The sequence below is a fragment of the Leopardus geoffroyi genome, chromosome A1, assembly GCF_018350155.1.
Source record: "Leopardus geoffroyi isolate Oge1 chromosome A1, O.geoffroyi_Oge1_pat1.0, whole genome shotgun sequence".
NCBI lineage: Eukaryota > Metazoa > Chordata > Mammalia > Carnivora > Felidae > Leopardus > Leopardus geoffroyi.
In genome coordinates, this window is record NC_059326.1 from 208911738 (window position 1) to 208931727 (window position 19990).

The 19990-nt window shown below is 40.9% G+C and overlaps 1 long non-coding RNA gene across 9 annotated transcripts in view; it reads right to left on the reverse strand.

Moving 5' to 3' along the window:
- LOC123577635 overlaps window positions 1-19990 on the reverse strand; it is a 133949-nt gene that overhangs the window by 44657 nt on the left and 69302 nt on the right. For 4 of the 9 annotated variants that reach the window (XR_006701991.1, XR_006701982.1, XR_006701997.1 and 1 more), the window contains 2 exons: window positions 7544-7754; window positions 6941-7377 (listed from right to left, as the gene is read on the reverse strand). This is a non-coding gene — a long non-coding RNA (uncharacterized LOC123577635). Of the gene's footprint in view, window positions 1-5794; window positions 6473-6662; window positions 7378-7543; window positions 7755-8459; window positions 8599-19990 lie in introns of those variants that run through there. The other 5 variants (XR_006701987.1, XR_006701989.1, XR_006701986.1 and 2 more) reach the window with 5 other exon arrangements.

Below are 19990 nucleotides of genomic sequence, written 5' to 3' on the forward strand. Positions count from 1 at the left end.
TGTCTGACATAAGTATTGCCACCTTTTCTTTCACTTTCATTTGTATGATAAATGCTTTTTCATCCCTTTACTTTCAATCCGCAAGTGTTTTTAGGTCTGAAGTAAGTCTTTTATAGGCAGCATATAGATGTCTTGCTTTTTTATCCATTCCGTCACACTATGTCTTTTGACTGGAGCATTTAGTCCATTAACATTCAAAGTAATTATTGATAGGTATGTACTTATTGCCATTTTGTTACTTGCTGTATAGTTATTTTTGTAGTTCTTCTCTGTTCCTTTCTTCTCTTGCTTTCTTGGTTTGCTAGCTTTCTTTAGTGAAATACTTGGATTCCTTTCTCTTTATTTTTTTGCATATCTATTACAAGTTTTTGATTTGTGTTACCATTAGGTTTGTATATAACATCTTATACATATAGCAATCTATATTAAGTTGATGTTTACTTAAGTTTGAACCCATTCTTTACTCCTCTCTTCCTACCATGTTTTAGGTATATGGTGTCATACTTCACATCCTTTTATTTTGTGAATCCCTGGACTGGTTTTTATAGATGTACTTAATTTTACTACTTTTGTGCTTCAGACTTTTTTTTTACTCCTACTTATGGTCTTTCCTCTCAAAGAGTCCACTTCAACATATCTCGGAGGGCTGAAATCTTTCTCTCTCCTTCTATTCTTAAATTTTTTTTTTTAATGTTTTTATTCATTTTTGAGACAGAGAGAGACAGAGCATGAACGGGGGAGGGGCAGAGAGAGAGGGAGACACAGAATCAGAAACAGGCTCCAGGCTCTGAGCCATCAGCCCAGAGCCCGACGCGGGGCTCGAACTCACGGACCGCGAGATCGTGACCTGGCTGAAGTCGGACGCTTAACCGACTGCGCCACCCAGGCGCCCCTCTCCTTCTATTCTTAATGATAGCCTTGACAGATTGAGTATTCTTGGTTGCAAGTTTTTTCTTTTAGCACTTTGAAAGAAATGCCACGTCACTTCCTTTGGCCTGCAAAATTCCTGCTGAAAAGCTGATAGGCCTTATGGAGTTTCCCTTGTATCTAACAGTTTTCTTTTCTCTTCCTGCTTTTAAAATTCTCTTTATCACTACTCATTGCATTATAATTACTGTGTGTCCTGGTGTGGACCTCCTTGGGTTGATTTTGTGGGAATTCTCTGTGACTTCTGGATCTAGATTTTTATTTCCTTCCTTCAATTCAGAAAGTTTTCAGCTATTATTTCTTCAAATAGATTTTCTGCCCCCTTTCCTCTCTTTTCTCCTTCTGGAATCCTTTAATGTGAATGTTATTATACTTGATGGTGTCACTGAGTTCCCTAAGTTTATTTTCATTTTTTATTTACTCTCTCTCTTGTTCAGCTTGATTGTTTTCCATTACTCTATCAGGTCACTGATCCATTCTTCTGCTACCTCTAGTCTACTATTCATTCTATCTTTTTAATTTTATTTATTGATTTCTTCATCTCTTATTGGTTCTTTTTTATGCTTTCTGTCTCTGTTAATGGTCTCACTGAGGTCCTCCACTCTTTTCTCAAGTCCAGCAAGTATCTTTATGACCATTACCTTTAAAAAAAAAATTAATGTTTATTTTTGAGAGAGAGAAAGACAGAGTGAGAGTGGGGGGAGGGCAGAGAGAGAGGAAGACAGAATCTGAAGCAGGCTCCAGGCTCTGAGTTGTCAGCACAGAACCCAACATGGAGCTTGAACTCATGAACCATCAGATCATGACCTGAGCTGAAGTTGGACGTTTAACTGACTAAGCCACACAGGTGCCCCACCCCCACTTTTTTTTAAGGGAGAGTGTGTGTGAGTGGGGGAGAGGGACAGAGGGAGAGAGAAAGCCTTAAGCAGGGATTAATACCATGACCCTGGGATCATGACCCAAACCAAAATCAAGAGTCCGACATTCAACTGACGGAGCCATCCTGGCACCCCATCTTTATGACTATTACTTTAAATTTTCTGTCAGGCTTATTATCTCCATTTCACTTAAGCTTTCTTGCTATTATTTTGTCCTGTTCTTTCATTTAGGACATACTCCTCTGACTTCTCATTTTGTCTAACTCTGTGAATATTTCTATGTTAAGAAAGTCAGCTAAGTCTCCTGTGTTGCAAGTAGTGGCCATGTGAAGAAGTGGCCCATAGTGCCTTACAGTGCAATGTCCCCTCTTCACTAGGACCTGGCACTTCAAGAGTGTCCCGATGTGTGTTGCATTGACCTGTAATTGCGGCTGAGCTGCTTCAATCCAGTTTGCCTGTTATGGACAGGGTTCAGTCCTTGTGTTGTTAGTGGGCTACTCTGGGGCTGCCTTAGGCCTGAGTGGAGTCATACCAGGCATTTTCCAGAGATGCAGTAGCACCCAACTGCAGGGCACTTCCCCTGTGTTGTCCCCTGAGTTCTGTTGATGGGCAGGGCCTGCAGTCAGACCAGATGTCTATTCCCAGCCCACTGCTGGGGCTACAGTCTGACAGTGTGTGTGGTTATCTTCCCCTCTCCCTGGGTCAGAAGTCACTTTGGAGTGGTGCTGTCCCTTCAGGGCTGCTTGTACACCACTAGACTTGTGGCACTGCCTTGGACGGGCTCTGGCCAAAGGCGTATTGGAGGGGGCAGATCCGCAGGAGAATGCAGGGGCAGGGCGCATACTATTAGCAACATTTGCATGGGTCTGCTGTGGGAGGGAACCTGAAACCAAGGCCTAGCTGGAGGGGGCATGTCTACAGAATGCAGGGACAGGGTGCACTGTTAGGAAGTTAGATGGAGTGTGTTGTACTGTGCTGGCTCCCATAGGTGTCCATGTATCTAGGCTGGGGTGTGGGGGAAGGAAATGGCACCTGCCAGTTCTTTGTTCCTGGCTAAGTCTCCTAATAATCCTTGCCCCTTCAGCACAGCTCTGTGATCAGTAAATAAATCTTCCCCAGGCATTTTTCAAACTGCTGTTTCTATGCTGTATCTCCAAGAGGCTGTTTGTTGTGCTCTTTAAGGTCTTTAAGGGTAGAGACTCAGTTTCTTCTTGCTCTCCTAGCTCTTCCAGAGCTGAGCCCACTGATTTTTAAAGTTCCAAAGATGTTAAGTTTTCCAAACCAAATGTTATAGGGATTTGTCTTCCTCGTGCATGCTCCCTGGTATGAGAGTCTGTTTCTCTACCCTCTGTGTCCAGGGCATCCTTCCCTCCTGTGGATAGTCTGCAGGGTCATTTAGCTTTCAACTGCATCTCTACCCTTCCTACCCTCTTTGATGTAGCCTCCTGTGTACTTTTAGCTGCGGAGAGTCTGTTTTACCAGTCTTCAGGTCATTTTATGGGTTATTCACACTGATGTGGGTGTTATCAAGTTGTATCCATGGGATGCAGTGAGCTTAGGCTCCTCCTACTCCATCTTCCCACTTTTTCAGACATTTTTAGCAAAAATTGAGATTATTGTCTAATACATGCACAATTCTTGTATCATGTCTTGCTCATTTCTCACTGTATCATGAGCACTTAAGCCAAGATTCTGATTTGTGTAATCATTGCATAATACTCCATTTTTCAGTCTATGAAAAATTGATTTACCCTCATTGCTGGATGTTTAGGCTGAATCCCATTTCTCAACTTCTACAAAAAACTCTCTGATAGATTCTAAAAAAACAAAATCATTGGGTAGATAAACACTTTTAAGGTTCAGAGAAGGTTTAAAAGAAATAAAGGCCAGGAATTATTTAATACCGTTCTCATTCATTCTTCACTTGTCAAGCACAGGATTAACCTAACCCTGGTCTGACTGACAGATCTAGCAAGAATTCCTCATCCTCACCTCAAAGCCTTATGTTGGAGTTATCTTTTTGAAACTCTCTGGGTCTTTAGGAAGAATCTAGAATCATTTTTAGAGAAAAAGGATTTCTGGGGTATAGCTAACATTCTATTTCTTGATCTGGGAAGAGGTTATATAGATGTATTCAGTTTGTAAAAATTCATTGAGTTGTGCACTTATGATCTGTGTACTTTTATGTGTTATATTTCAATAAAAAGTATGCCTAGAAAAAAAATGTTTCGTGCTTCTTAAAGTCATTAATTTTGAATTTCCTCAAGGGAGTCATCAACAGCCATGAAATCCTTATGGTCTTGGGGAAAAAATACTGTATGTATTTGAAAATTGTTAGGTGCTTTTTAGATGTAAAGAATTATTTTCACCACCTGAGTAAAGCCATTTATGCTAACATGAATGAGGCAATACTCTCAGAGGGCATTTTAATTTTATCATCAAATTAGGTATTCCGAAATTGGTGAGCTGATAGGTGGGGAAGGAAACTTTTGAAGAGGAGGGTTTTCCCCTGTCCACACTTCTCTGGGCTCCCTTGCCCAAAGAATAAGGTATATGTCATCAAGACACTCAGGCTCTAGTTTTAGAGTCTAAAGTTCTAAATACAAGATTACCTGAGACATACCCTTTGGCAAGTTCACTAGGATCTGGGGTTAATTTCTTACCTATCCAATGAGACTTCGTTCTCCCTGAGCAAGGCCAACGCATATGGTCAGGGGGGTTGTTCACTGAACAAGAACACCTGGCTCAAGTGTCCAGTGAAGGATGACAACCAATGCTCACCAGGTTATACATTTTCACTAGGGGCTGTAGCTACTCAAAGGAAGAGGGACCTTTTTCTAATTTAATCAAAGATGCCAAAGGGGCTACCAGAGGTTCTGTTTCTGAGGACCCTCACCTTAATATTCTGTGATTCAGGCACATAAAACTGCCACCTCATATGTTCCACCTCCCCCACTTTCAGGCCGGGCCCTGTGGACTCCCTAGGTTGATCCACCATGAAATACAGTTTATATTATTTAGGCTCGAGATTACAAGCAGGGTGGGTTCCCACAACCACACAACATGGGTTTGACTTTAGTTCTAAGACAAGCCCTGTCAGCCTTCTGCTCTGGACATGATCCCCGAGACCCATGGGTTCTAGACATCTGTGATGGCTGACTTTGTGTGTCACTGGAGCTATGATGCCCAATGGTTTAGTCAAACGCTAGTTCAGATGTTGCTGTGGAGGTATTTTTAAGATGTAATTAGTATTTATAATCCGTAGACTCTAAGTAAAGCAGATTGCCCTCTATAATGTGGGTGGACCTCATCCAATCTATTGAAGGGCTTAGACTTTACAACAAAGACTGAGGTTCCTTGAAGAAGAAGGAATTTGGTCTCAGAACTGCAACATAAAAACCCTGCTCGAGTTTCCAGCCTGCTGGCCTGCACTACAGATTTCAGACTTACCAGCCACCATAATCTCACAAGCCAATTCCTTAATAAATTTGTCTCTCTCTATACACACACACACACACACACGCATCAGTAGGATATATATATCCTATTGTTTTTTTTCTCTGGAGAACATCGACTAATATAGCACCTGAACACTGCCTTTCCAGTGGAGCAAGGCCTGCTAAGAAACCCACGTGTTCTCATGAGGGCTCTCAGTAGAAGAATCGGCCAGGAGCACAGTGATTCACGGCAATCCAAAAAAGCAGAAACCTACATATGCAGAAACCCCATTCTAGCACTAAGTTTAGAGGACTGACTACAAATACAAGCTCAGAACAAATCATTTTAAGAAAACTGGATATCCAAACAGAAAGGGTAAGGTTTTGCAGGGTCAGGATCTTAAGATGATTTCATGACCATTTTTAATAATTCAGAAACTGTTTTACATGCTTGACTTTCCTGGATCTTGCAGTATCTCTCAGGAATATAGTCTTTTTTTTAATGTTTATTCATTTTTGAAAGACAGAGAGCACAAGCAGAGGTGGGGCAGAGAGAGAGGGGGACACAGAATCTGAAGCAGGCTCTAGGCTCTGAGCTGTCAGCACAGAGCCTGATGTGGGGCTCGAACTCACGAATCTCAGGAATATAGTCTTAAACTCAATTCTACTTAAATTCTGGTCCTTTGAGAGAAATGGAATAAAATGTCAGAAGAAACACATTGTATTCTTCCACCAGACACCATACGATTTCATAGGAGTTTCTTTAGATCCTTGGGTAGTGTGCATTTTAAATAATCCATGTCATTCAGTTGATATTAAAAACAAAGTAAACATTTAAAAATAGTTCAAACAAGTACATCTTCCCTTGATTTTCATGAGCAGGCCCAGAGTTTGAAATGGCATGTAAAGTCTACCCAAAAAAAAAAAAATCTATTTAGGAATTGCAATCAATCATCTTTTCTCCCCTCCCTGTCCCCCTTAATCTTTCTGGCAGATTAATCTGAAGAACTCTGCCCAACCATCTCATTTCCTGTGTGCACCACCCTGTAGACACATACAAGCAGATCATTATCATTCCGGGAGTGATCACGGACCAAATGTTATTTTCACCTTCTCCAGCTTTGCACCGTCTCATTCTGAAGACTCTGGCTGTCAGTCTGTCCTTCACATCTTGGTGGTATTTTTAGCACCATTTCCTTTCAGGTCTGCTTTTCTCCTGTCAGAATTTCCCTGGCAAAGAGATAGTTGCCTTCTAGCTTTTTCTACTTTCAGCAATTAATTAATGTTCAGCGGGAAAATTCGTAAGTCTTAGTAGAGTGGCCTCAGTTATCTGCTACATGTGCCAATGATGATGAAGATGAAGCAGAGGGGGATGGAGAAGGAGGAGGAAGGGAAAGTGGCAGTAAAGAAGCAAAGGTACCTGCAAGTTTCTTGCGAGTATGATCTGAGTCTTGCTCATCTTTGAATTCCTGCCTCTTAACATCATGCCCAGCACAGAGCATGTACTTATTCAATGTTTGGAGATTTAAAAAATATAAAGAAAATGAACAAATGGAAAAGAATGAAGTCTGCAGAGAGGGAAGAAGCAAAAGAGGGAGGGAGGGGAGAAAGAGGAAAGAAATATAAACTAAACCTGGAAATATAAGGAGACAGTAAATAAAATAGTTTCTAGAGTCAGAATGACTGGTTTGAATCTCATTTCTGGAATTCACTAGCTGTGTCACCTTGGACAAGTTTATTAAGCTTTCTAAGCTCCAACTTCCTCACCAGTAAAATGAGGATTATTATAGCACCTTCTTCATTGGGTTGTTCTGAGAACTAAGTGCAGTAATACATGAAATAACATTCCACAAATGTTAATTACTATTATTTCTTTATCATCACCATCAAAGTCATTTTTACCCATTAATCTTGAACCTGGGTCTCTTCTTACAGAAGTATCTTGATTTGGCAACCACTGAAAATTTAGAAGTCCATTTTGCAGATACTTATAGCTGTCACTAAAGAGGAAATTCACCCAGTCAATTTCAGATTCTGACAGTGCTTCAGGACATGGTGGAGTACATTAAGAACTGTTGCATTCTGATATTTTAGCCAATTAATGTAACATTTCTTCTGAATGCTCAAGGCACAACCTAGGAATGTGAAGCAGATGAATCTTGTGTCACAGTTTTAGTCACATTACAGTGAATTATACTCCCTGGGTTTACAAGGGAATGTTTCCTTACATCCCAGAATATCTCCAACAGCCAAACCTGAACAAGCTTGGCAGGGACCCAGGACTCGTGGGTACTTACTCACCTGACAAGCAATCACATTTCATTTGCAACAAAGAGGAATTCCCTTTCTGATGACAAATGTACTTCAGGGACACACCTGCTAAGCTGGGCACTGTCTCATGACCACTCAGGGGAACTGACCCAACAAGCTTTCCCAAATAGCAGGTAAACATCAGTCCCAAGCTATTCATCCGTATCCTCAAGGAAATGAAGGCAGAGGAATCAGGGAATTTCTAGGCAAGAGCAGAGATGGGAAAAAACAAAGGGAATCATTAGGTCTACGTTTTAATCCCATGTCCATCCACCATTTTTTCCTTCCCACTCACCCACCCAAGAATAAAATATATAATTTCGGGGAAGGGGGGGGAGGCAGGGGGAAGACTGGTGCTGAATCACCATCTACTCATATGCTTGTTTTACAAAATTACTACCCTAAGGTTATAATGTTTTATAGGTGCTTGGCCCTCCTCTTCCCTCTCCTTTCCCATAGAGCAAGTCTAATCATATCACCTTTCACCCAGATCTGAATCATGGGTCTAATGATCAAGATTATTTTTTAAGTGAAAGAAAAAAATAATGATCATTTATGTTGTGGAACACAGAGTTTACAGACTGCAGAAAACACACGGCTGTTAATGTTTGGTTTTAACAAACCTTGTTCCAAATCTGAGATTCCCATCACTCCAATAGTCTCTTTCTTTGAAATTCCAGGAATAAAGCTATGAACAACAGCAGCTCATCTCAATTGCACATAATAATTATAATGACAGCATTAGGATTTGATAAGTTAAATTCATAAGCGAGGAACTCTATCTCCATTTACAAGAGTTAAAAAAAATGCAACCCAATAAAGAGCAGCATAACAAGAGAGAATTTTCCTTGAACATAGACAGACTGGAAAGGAGCTTACAGAGGAAGTCCTGGCCTCAGGAGCTTACCTAAGGCTGAGACATGGTCAGTCAACCTGGAATTCACTAGCTGTGAGTTTCCTGAAAAATGCCCATCCTTCTGCACAATGCCAGACAAGCTCAGGTTTGGAATCACAGCCCCAGAGACTGTCTTAGTCTGTTCAGACTGCTATAATAGAAATACCATATATTGGTAGTTCACAACAAACATTTATTCCTTACAGTTCTAAAAACTAGAGGGGCGCCTGGGTGGCGCAGTCGGTTAAGCGTCCGACTTCAGCCAGGTCACGATCTCGCGGTCCGTGAGTTCGAGCCCCGCGTCGGGCTCTGGGCTGATGGCTCAGGGCCTGGAGCCTGTTTCCGATTCTGTGTCTCCCTCTCTCTCTGCCCCTCCCCTGTTCATGCTCTGTCTCTCTCTGTCCCAAAAATAAATAAACGTTGAAAAAAAAATTAAAAAAAAAACAAAACTAGAAGTCCAAGGTCAAGGATCCAGCATATTTGGTGTCCAGTAAAGAGTTCCTGATTCACAGATGGCTGTCTTCTTGCAGTGTCCTCACACGGTGGGAGGGGCCAGGGAGCTCTCTAGGGTGTCTTACATAAGGACACTGAGCCCATTCATGAGGGCTCCACCCTCATGACCTAATCACCTCCAAATACCACCATGCTGGGGGTTGGGTTCCTACATATGAATTTTGAGAGACATGAACATTCCATCTATTGCAGAGACTGAGTCCCCAGACTTGCAAGTGCTGGATGAACCTCAGCAGTTCACTAAAATGTGCGGTTGCCTATTCTTTCCATCTGTGAAATGGAGATACTACCCACCTCACAGCACTGTTATGGGAACAAATTATTTCATGTATGAGAGCACCTAGTAAACTAGCAAGATAACGTTTAGCTAGAGCAGTTGGGGAACACATCATGACAGAGGGAGGCTCCAAACTGAGTATTAAAAAAGGAGCAGGATCTCAATAGGTAAGAGAACAATGTGACAGGTAATAATCATGACAGCAGCAAAGACAATACAGATACAAGGGGTAAATTAGACTAATAGGGGCAGGGAAGAGTGCTGGAGTCATGGGACATAGGCCTTTGTTTGATCCTTCTGTCTGGAGGTCCACAAGAGTCTTGGGATTAACATTTCACAAAGTTGTACTTTACATAAAAGTTTGATAAAAACTTAAACCACACAAAATGCTAATTTTCCATAAGACATGCATTTTCCTGCCCAATTTTACTGACAAGCAATCTTCCTCATAACTATGCACCCTCTAATTAGTGTCTCAAGTCACTAAACCAAAGGTTCTCAAAGTGTGGTCCCCAGGCCTGCAGCATCGATCACCTGGCACGGTGTAGAAAGAATCATGGTCCCCCCAAAGATCCACATCCTAATCCTTGCAAATATTTGTTTCATGGCAAAGAATAATTAAATTTCAGGTGAAGTTAAGGCTGCTAATCAGCTCACTTTAAAACAAAAAATTATCCATGTGAGCCCAATGTAATCCAAGGATCATTAAATGAGGAAGAGGGAAGCAGAAGAGTTAAAAACCAGACAGAGAGCAGTGCGACTCAACCAGTCCTTGCTGGCTTTGAAGATGGAAGACAGCCACAGGTGAAGGAATGCAAGGAGCCTCTAGAAGCTGGAAAATGCAAGGGAACAGATTTTCCCTTAGGGCCTCCACACAACCCTGCCAACACCTTGATTTTAGCCCAGTGAGACTCACTTTGGACTTCTGTCCTACAGAACTATGGAATAATAAAGTTATGTTGTTTTAAGCAGCTATATTTCTAATAATTTGTTACAGCAGCATTAGAAAACTAATACATCTGGAAAGTTGCTAAAAAGGCAAATTTTCTGGCCACAACCCAGACCTACTGAATCAGAAAATCAGAGGGTGGGGCCCAGAAATCTGCCATTAAACAAGCCCTCGGGGTAATTCTGATGCACACTAAAGTTTGAGAGCCACTCACTAGACTAAGCAAACACATTCAGGCACAGATCCCCAAGAAAAGTCAACACTGACAACTGATGACTTGATTAACCATGATAAAATCTACTAGTGCTATGTCCTGCCTTGACAAGCATAGAATAGGAAACCCAACCAAATCATTGGTGATTCAGATTCCTTCAGGGCCCGGGGTCCTCACTTGGAATAACAGTGATAAATGTGCTCTAGTCCAAAACCTATCCTGAAAGCTCTTTTTAAAATTCATTTGTGATTCCAACTAGACTTTTATAAAGGGTGGAGTCATTTGCCTCTTTCTCACTAAACTTGAGTAATATTGGGGAAATGTGGGTGGGTGAGCATCCAAGTAAACTGAGGATTTATGAGGGCTTGTTCCAGGAAGGAGAGGGCGACTTAAAAAACTCATAGATATGGAGGGCTGGGGGTTCTTACTGTCCATGAAGCTGGTTCCTCCATCTTGAGTGTAGGTCTGCTCATGCCCACCACCACAGCACTGCCAATATCTCCAATGACAAGGACCTTACTACCTCCCATGGCAAACTATTCCATTCAGAGAAGGCTCTAATTTGTGAGATCTGAATTCCTTTCATCTGGCAGCTGATTTTCTTTGGACTTCATGCTTGATTTCATATTGGCCTACACTGAATTATCTGAAGTCTCTGATGCCCACTCATATGCAAGAACGAAATATGGCTAGGTTGTAACCTCCACTGCATACATTGACTTGTTTTCTCAGCACTATTAGCCTCTACTGACCTCAAAGGGAGGCATGTGCGTAAGCTAGGCAGGAGGTAGACATGGACCCGGTTAAAGGCAAAGTGCTTTAAAAGCCTTTGATGAAAGGCATTAAGGCTTGAAAGGGTTGTTTCTGAAATACTACACCTCCCTTTTAAGAACTCTTAAGATCTGGAGGGTGATACTCTCTCACCCCAGAAGAATTCAAGCATGAATGTTCTTAGAGCCTCCAATTAAGAGTCCAATTCCATCTCTCCAGATGCTCATTTCCACCAAAATTACCTAGTTGATTTTTTTTAAAGAACAAACAAAACCAGGCTGAACAATATCTCAGAGTTAAATAACCACTAAATGGGTGTTGACAAATTAAGATATAAAAGCCCAATAGCTCTACTTCATACATATAACTATAAATGAAAAGAAAACCCCAAACCATTCTTGCATTACTTATTGATTAATCCAACTGTTGTGTGCATCTATTATCTGCCAGCCACTAAAATAGATACATGATGATGAACTAGACAGACACAGTGCCTGCCCTCTTAAGGCTTGAAGACTCCATTTAAACATCAACTCATCTGTATTCCTATGGTCCTGGGGCATTAACATTCAGATGTTTCTATTATTTATAAAGTGATATAGGGAAAGGTGCCTATTGTATTGGAATGCACCAATTCCAATTGATTCCTTGAATCAGATGGTTAAATGTTATATCTGTTTTTAATGTTTATTTTAGAGAAAGAGAAAGAGAGAGAGAGACAGAGCATGAGTGGGGGAGGGGCAGAGAGAGAGGGAGACACAGAATCTGAAGCAGGCTCCTAGCTCTGAGCTGTCAGCACAGTCTGACACGGTGCTCGAACCCACAAACTGGGAGATCATGACCTGAGATGAAGTCGGATGCTTAACCGACTGAGCCACCCAGGTGCCCCTATTTTATATATTATTTTTAGAGATGGGAGTTGAAAACCCAAGACAAAACAGTCCTTGGATTTTCTGGATGGTGCATGTTAAATACATAAGAAAATCTCATTCTTATCCACTGTTATATTGGTCTCTTTATGGAAATGATGGTTGTCCAAGAGGGGATTATATTAATAGGATGCTTTTTTTTTTTTTTTTTAATTCTTACTCTATGTCTTAATGTTGATTCCATCTGCACAGAGTTCAAACTTGGTGGCCAATGTCACTGGATATCAGCAGTAATTATGAGCCCACAGTCTTCTCTGTGATCTCTGCCAACCTCTAGGGGCTGGCCCCCCTCATTCCATTTTTAGCAAAAAGGTATGAGCTACCAATGGCTGTCATAGCACCAGCTCTTATCACTACCCCAAATGCTAGCATCATCTGTAGATTCTCCAATATAACCAATCTTGGAAGACCAGAAGATGCTTAAGACATGTGCAAATTCTTCTGTAAAGACGAAAGAGCTGCTCTTCTGGATCAGGATAATAGCTGTGACAGAGATCCCAAGAAGCATTTTATGGAAGAATACAGTATGCTTTTTGTGTGGTCTCAAAAAGTCAGATCCTAACTTAAAAAAAAAATTAAAAATCTGTTCCCTCCACAGCCAACTCTATTAACCATAAACATATAACCATTGTAAATTTGTATTTACAGAGCTTCCCTTAATTCTCGAGTAATGAGAAACAAAAGTACATTACCCTATATGAAGTAGGACTTCTTTATATTATGTTAAGTTTGCCTTTCAAAGAATATTTCTTTAGAAATTCAGAACTTGTGAACTCTTAGCCTTTACTTTTATAGGCTGAACAATACTGGCCTTCTCACCTGTTCTCATAAATACAGCCCCTGCCTCTCCCTGACCCCTTCCATCTCTTTACCTCCCACCTTCATGCTTCAATTTTATTTATTTACCTATAGCCTTCTTTTCTGGCAGCATCTTTTCTTTTCTTGTGGCACAGTGCCTGTGTTCAAACACAGAACAAAGTTTGTCAGGGGGTGAATCCATCTTTCTCTCCCATAATGGTAACACAATGCTGTTCTGTTTCCAACACGCCTAAATGATGACCAGAATTTGCTGGATCTTTTGCAACCAATGTCTTCATTGACTCCTGTGCCCTTTTCTAGATTGCATCTGGTAATCCAGAAATGATTAATTCACCTGAATAGCTTATTCTCCCACATATTCAAGACCTTTATCTATTTTGAACAAGAAAATGGAAAAATGTTATGATTTTCATCATGTCACTCCTTGAGATGGCATCTAGGCCAGAAGAAACTGTGGCTGAAACCCTCACTAAAGCAAGCTGCCCTGTCATGGAGGGCACTCAGCAGTCCTGTGGGAAAGCCCATATACACACAGACCACATGGAGAGGAAGCAAAGAGCCTCACCTTGCCAGCCACGTGAGTAACCCACCATCAAAGCAGATACTCCACCCTCTATCAAGCCTTCAGATGATTCCAGCCCCCAGGTTTTGGGTCTTCTAGCTGAGACTTCAGACATCATGGAGCAGAGACAAACCACCCCTGCTGTGCCCTCACCCTCTCTGAATTCCTGGCCCACAGTAACTAGAAGATAATGATAGCTATTTTTTAAGATACTGGCATTGTGAGGTAATTCGCTACACCAATTGGTAAATATCGCAGCATATATGTATGCAAAGATAACTTTTCTTAGAAAAGCAAAAAAAAATTATAATATAAAATTCAAGGTAGTGGTTACCTCTGCATGGGAGGCAAAAAAGCAGGGTAGGATAAGATGATATGAATAATTAATAAGTAATCAGTGAATATCTACATCTTGGTTGGATGGTAATGTTCTTTAACAGGTAGATAGATGAATAACAGAGAGGATCCTGCATAGTCCAATGATGATAGTGTTTCATGAGCAAAAAATTATATTTAATCCATTTTAAACAGATGTCCAATGATAAGGAAAGAAATAAAAGGGAAGGAGAGAGAAGGGGAAAAGGAAGAGATGAGGGAGGGAAGGTAGGAAGGAAAGAAACGTCGAGAGAAAGAAGGAAGGGAGAGTGGAAAGATGGAAGGAAGGAGAGAAGTTATTAGGTTACTACTTGGTAAAAATTGAACTTATTTCCATCCGTCACCTAGCACATCTACTCCTGGGTAGAAGGAGCTTCTTCTTAGAGAAGCTCTAGCACTAGGAGACAGGTACAACATTCATATAAACATTTTGGGGGAGAAAAAAAACTAGAAATATACAAATATCCAGCAACTATAAAATGAATAAATACATGGTGGTTATTCAGGCAGTAGAACATTATACAGTGAGGAATACTAGTGACTAACATCATGGATGAATCTCCACTTGACACCTTGGATAAATATCTAGAGATGTACAGTCCAACGGAACTTTCTGCAATGATATAAATGTTCTAGAGCATGATGCTGAGCAGAAGACAAGAAATGACTCTGTATCTATGAAGCTAAAGGCAGACAAAACTAAACAGTATACTGATTAGAAATGCAAATATGGTAGTAAAACTATACTGAAAAGTGAGAAAATATGCAAAATTTACACTGGTGGTTAGGGGAAGCAGGGTGGGGATTCAAGAGGAGCAGGGAGATTTGATAGTTTAGAAATATTCTAAAGTGGAGGGGGAGACCCATAGGTATTCATATTTTTATTCTTAAACTATACACAGACGTTGTACACACTTTCATATGTACTATAAATTAAAGAAATAAAAGATGTGACTACAAAGCAACAAAAGAGGGAATCACCATCCCATAAATGGACTTAAGCAGAATTTCCTTCTGGTACAGCGTTACTCTTTCTCTCTCCAATGTCTCCGGAGTCAAATATGCAAGAAACCTCATCATCCCAGGTTTCATCTTGCCCTCCTCTGAAGATTAAAACAAACAAACAAACAAACCACATGCAGCACCAAACCATCCCTTCCCACCAACAGATCTCCAACTCAGCTCTGTGGACTGTCAGTTTATTTCATGCCACATGGCGCAGTGGATGGGGAACTGGATTCTCAGAGACCAAGACTGGGGGCTGCTGAATCACTCCCAACTTCTACGACTTTGGGAAAATCATCTCACCTCTCTGCTCAGCCCCCTCAGAAGAGCCCCTGGGGTTAACCAGCACTGCTCCTTTTTAAAATGTTCTTATGTTGGACTTCTTGGTTTAGTTTCTTTTGAAGAAAAGATTACACCGCTTTAAAAAAAAAAAAAAAAAGTTCAAAAGCCTCTAGACCAAATGATCACTAACAATTCTTGCTGGAACATTTTAGAAATCTGTGTTTTGTGACAGCCACATTGGGCCTGGCACACTGTTAGATAGGTAGATGAAAAGGGACTAAAACTAGATCACAAACCTGGCATCTTACAGAAAAAGCCTAAATGTGTATTGCCTAGAATGATGGATTATTCCAAAAGTTCTCTCAGATTTTTCTTCCTTGTTTCAGAACCCACCTCCTATCCTACCACCCTTACTCCTAGGTATCTGACAGCAAATCTGGATAACCAGTTTAATCACTATTGAAGAAAAATAATTCGAGAGGGACTGTAGATCAGGGGCATTTTCTGCAAGGGGCAGAATTGCATGGGAATTTTCACAGGAGTGCCTGGTGGCCCACAGCCCTCTCCTCTGACCCTGTCCATCCTCTAATGTCTACACTGCTCAGGGGCGGGTTGCACAGGCCCCTCAGCTATTCTGTCTTTAGGTCTTCTTCCTCCACCCATTCTTGGGTTTCTCTTATACTCTGCTAGGTCAATGATGTGTCAAGTGTTCCAGATCAGACATTATCATTTAAATCCCTATTTTCTGGGCATGATGAATTTCAGGTACCAGGTAGAGATGCCTGCGTGGCACAATCTTCTGTCCATCTGTATACAAAGTCAACCCTGCCGGGAACCACTTGTCCCATAATACTCACCACTGCCTGACAGGACAGCATGGAAGATTTGTCCTCTGGCCAGGATCCCAACATTACTGTCTCAGTAAAAGATTAGCTATTGGGCGTCACCCTACTTTGGGCCACACTCTCTACTTTAACTCATTCTAATTTCCAAACAGTATGCGCCAGTTGTTGTTCTAAAAAATAACAGAAGAAAAAATAGTAATTTTTAGGATATATGAGCTTGTTATATAGACTAATTGATACAGTCTATAGTTCTTCAGACTGGTCAGATTAATGAGAAACTGAAGATTCAATATCACAACGATATCTGCAAGATGCAATTCTGATATGAAATCACGACACACCCTCTGGAGAAACAAAGGCTATCATTTCTTTTTCCTCTCTCCCCTCTCTTCACTCAGGGGGAATGGAGCTGAACTCCCAGGAAAATCACACAGCCACGCTGTGTCAATTTCTAGACACTCACATTGAGTTTGAAATGAGAAGATTTTAAGTGTTGCCCGTAAAGATAAGTAATTTTCTCCCTGGGAGAAAAAAAATCAGCACAGGAAGAAATCAACCGTTTCTGCCTCAGCCATCCCAGAAATTAGCAGTTTCCTCAAATCACAAAAATAAGTTCTCTGTCTGCTCCTATTGCAAAAAAGCATCTTCATTTGTTTATAGGATCACTACTAAACATACTGGCTTCCTCCACCCATGGTCTGGAAAATCATTCTCCAGGATTTTTATAAACAAGTTGAGTGGAGGAGGCTCAAAGCTATGCTCTCTCTAAAGGAAATTACACCCAGCCCCCAAACTCCAGCAAGCATGAACTCAGTGCCCAAAGAATTCAAGCTAATCCACCCCATTCTCAGTGGCTGGACCTGATGGTCCACGTGCATATCCTCCAATCCAAAGGAAATGGGCACCGTCTCATTAGGAAGCCAGACTATACAAACTGGGATCCCTCCCATTTATCACATTGCCATTTTGTTCTAAAAAAGGAAACAAGTAATATTTGATGGTTCTCATTTCTTCAGAAATTTAACCCATTTTCCTTTGACCAACATTCTATACCAGCAACCCATGGATGTCCATCCCAACCAAATCTCCCACTGCTCCCTTAGCCTCTGCCAGAACCAAACTGTTTTAATTTCTATCCCTTATGCCCCTCTCTCCCACCTTACACAGTTCCTACTTGGGATGCATCCCCTACCTCTGAAATTCTTTCCAACATTCAAATCCCAATGCCCTCCTCCTCCTTAAAACCTTCCTAAACATTCCAGCCAGAAATCTCTCTACTTCCTATGAATGTTAGATCTTCTGGCTTATACTCTTCTTAACTTGCCATTTTTACATACTAATTTGCTGGTTGAGATTTTCAGTTTATTTGGCTTGAACTTTAATATAACATCTACCTATCCTAGTTCCCCCACTAGACTGAAGGCTTCAATGGCCAAAAGGGTTGCAAGGAAGATACCTTAAACTTTTGTGGATCACCTGTAGCACCTACCACTATCTTTACACAGAGTAGCTGACTCAATAAAAGTCTGTTGATAATGTTTGAGAAGTGAAGATTCCAGACAAAGAAACCCAAAGTATGTTTTCAAACGTAGGAACAGATTCCTCTTTAGTAAAACAAACAGCTAATCTATATATTCACATTATTCCTAAGATTCAGCCAAATCCCTAGAATTAGGTCTACATCAAGTTTGTAGACATTACCAGTATGCCAGTTAAACTCTCACATTTAGGGATAATGGGATAAAGACCCCAAAATCCCCCAGAGTGTCCCTAGGTTTGCCATTCCAACTATATCATGCTTGATCCTAAGGACCCTGGAAAATTCTTGAATTTGGGACTACCCAGAATCATTTTGTCTTTGTCAACCCAAAGTGGGTAATAGGACATCCCTCCCATCTCCCAGTGCCCTCAGAACCCAAAACCAGACCAGTCCTGACTTGCGGCTGTTCAAGGATATCCTGTTTCAGGCATTTACCCCATTGAATGGCTTCCATATTCATTGTTTCATAGGCCGAATGAATACATGAATAACCTGTATCTACTTAATAGGCAGATAATCAATGAGTGGTCCCTATGATTGTTACCTTATTTTGTCTTTGCTGTTTTAATAAGAAGTAGGGCTTATCTAAAGACTTTCTTTGGACTCTAAGTCCTCAGGACTCAAGTTCTCCAATATCCAGGAAAGATATAAGCATATATACCATATAAATAAATATCAATATATCAATATATATTATCAGTAGAAAGTTACCATCTCCTTTCTTGGGAAGAACTGTCCATTGTTCCTCATTTTTCATGTCAAAATATTTTTCTTCTTAATAAATTACTAGTCTAGGAGATAGTAGCTGTCAACTCGTTTTTAATGGCATTACTTGACAAAATAAGAAGTCTGGCTATCCTGTTTCCTCAAAATTATTCAAAAATTGGATCCACCTATAAAATCAAAGCTTGGGAACCACTGGCTGGAGAATGTAGACCTAATTAGTACTAACATGATATCTCTGCCCTTTACTCTCATTTGGACCTTACTTTAAACCATTACTTATGGAGGCACCCATTGGGTACCTAGCATTATACCAGGGGTTGGGATTACAGACACAATATACAGATGTCATTATCAGTTTGCCTAAGGTCTAGGGAAGAGGCAAGCAGACAGTTATGCTATTTAAAAAGCCATTGTTTCCATGTTCCAACCATGGTGGGTTCCAGAAAAAGGAGCATCTGGTCCTCCAGAACTCAACCTCTCATCCTTTTGAAGGGGTCTGCCTACATGAAGGCATTTGTCCTTTTTTTTTTTTCTAGAAATCTAAAAATTAGAAGTGGCCTGGGCCTTTCTCAGTCTCCAAGATGCTCTCCTTTGATGCTCAGTCAATAAGTCCCAGGCTCACTTTGACCTTTAAGTCGTATCCTTCAGCTTCAGTTAACATTCAACAAACCAAAACATATCCTCCTTTGTGTTCCATGATTCCTCAGCATATGATAATTTTAATCGTACTCTGTTGCTCTTGAAATATTTCTCTTATTATAAGATATCACCTTTGCCAAAGGAGATTCCAATCAAGACCCAGAAGAAAACAATTAAGGTGTTATTCAAACAAGAAATAAATGGCAGATCATAATCATAAAATAGGGTAATCAAAAGCATCACAAAATTTAATGAGGACACAAGGGAAAAATGATAAAAGGGCTTCTTGTCTACAGAAAAGGTGAGAAGTTCCTCTACTCCAACTTTCAGCTTCCACACCCCATACCCTGTGGCTACAGAGATTTTTTTGGTGACACATCACTTGGATACCTTATAGCAAGTGAGGAGGGATAGGCACAATGACATGTTGATAAGCTGGCTCTCTGAAGGAGAAAAAAAATCTGATTTACAGCAGTTACCAGTTTCCAATGGGGCAAATACTCCTGCTCTGGCCAATTTCAAACTGCTAACAGTTTAGTATAACCAGATAAGAAAATTCTTAAGTATTTAACTACTAGTTTTCATGAGCATGTGTGAATAGCTCCTACACACCATCAGAGGAGTGGCATTTGAGAAGTGACTGCTCCGATCCTCATCAGTTGGTAAGAAAGAAGGCCTTTTGGTGGGGCTAGGTAACTCCCTGACTTAGGTGAGAGCAAGCAAGCACATCAGCAAGGGTACATTAAGTCACTCTTGTTACACACTTGAAGATGAGAACCAATGGCCTTAGGACAGAAGCCAAAGAAAAGTTGATAGTTCAGAGAGGAAATTCCCATGCTCAGCCAGGTGTTGTCCAGACACTGGAGGGCAGGGAGGGGCTGAATACAGGCAAGCTGAGGGCACAAAGGGCCACAGAGGGAAGTTGGGGACAGAGAGGGAGAACCTGAGGGTAAGAGATTAGATGAAGATGACAGAGGTTCCCCCCAAAAGCAGCCAAGTACAAAATAGGCTCATTTCACAACTTCACCTTCAACTGATACGTGTTTGTTGAATTGAGTTTCCTGAAAACTTTCATTTGGCTTCCAAGGAAAACAACC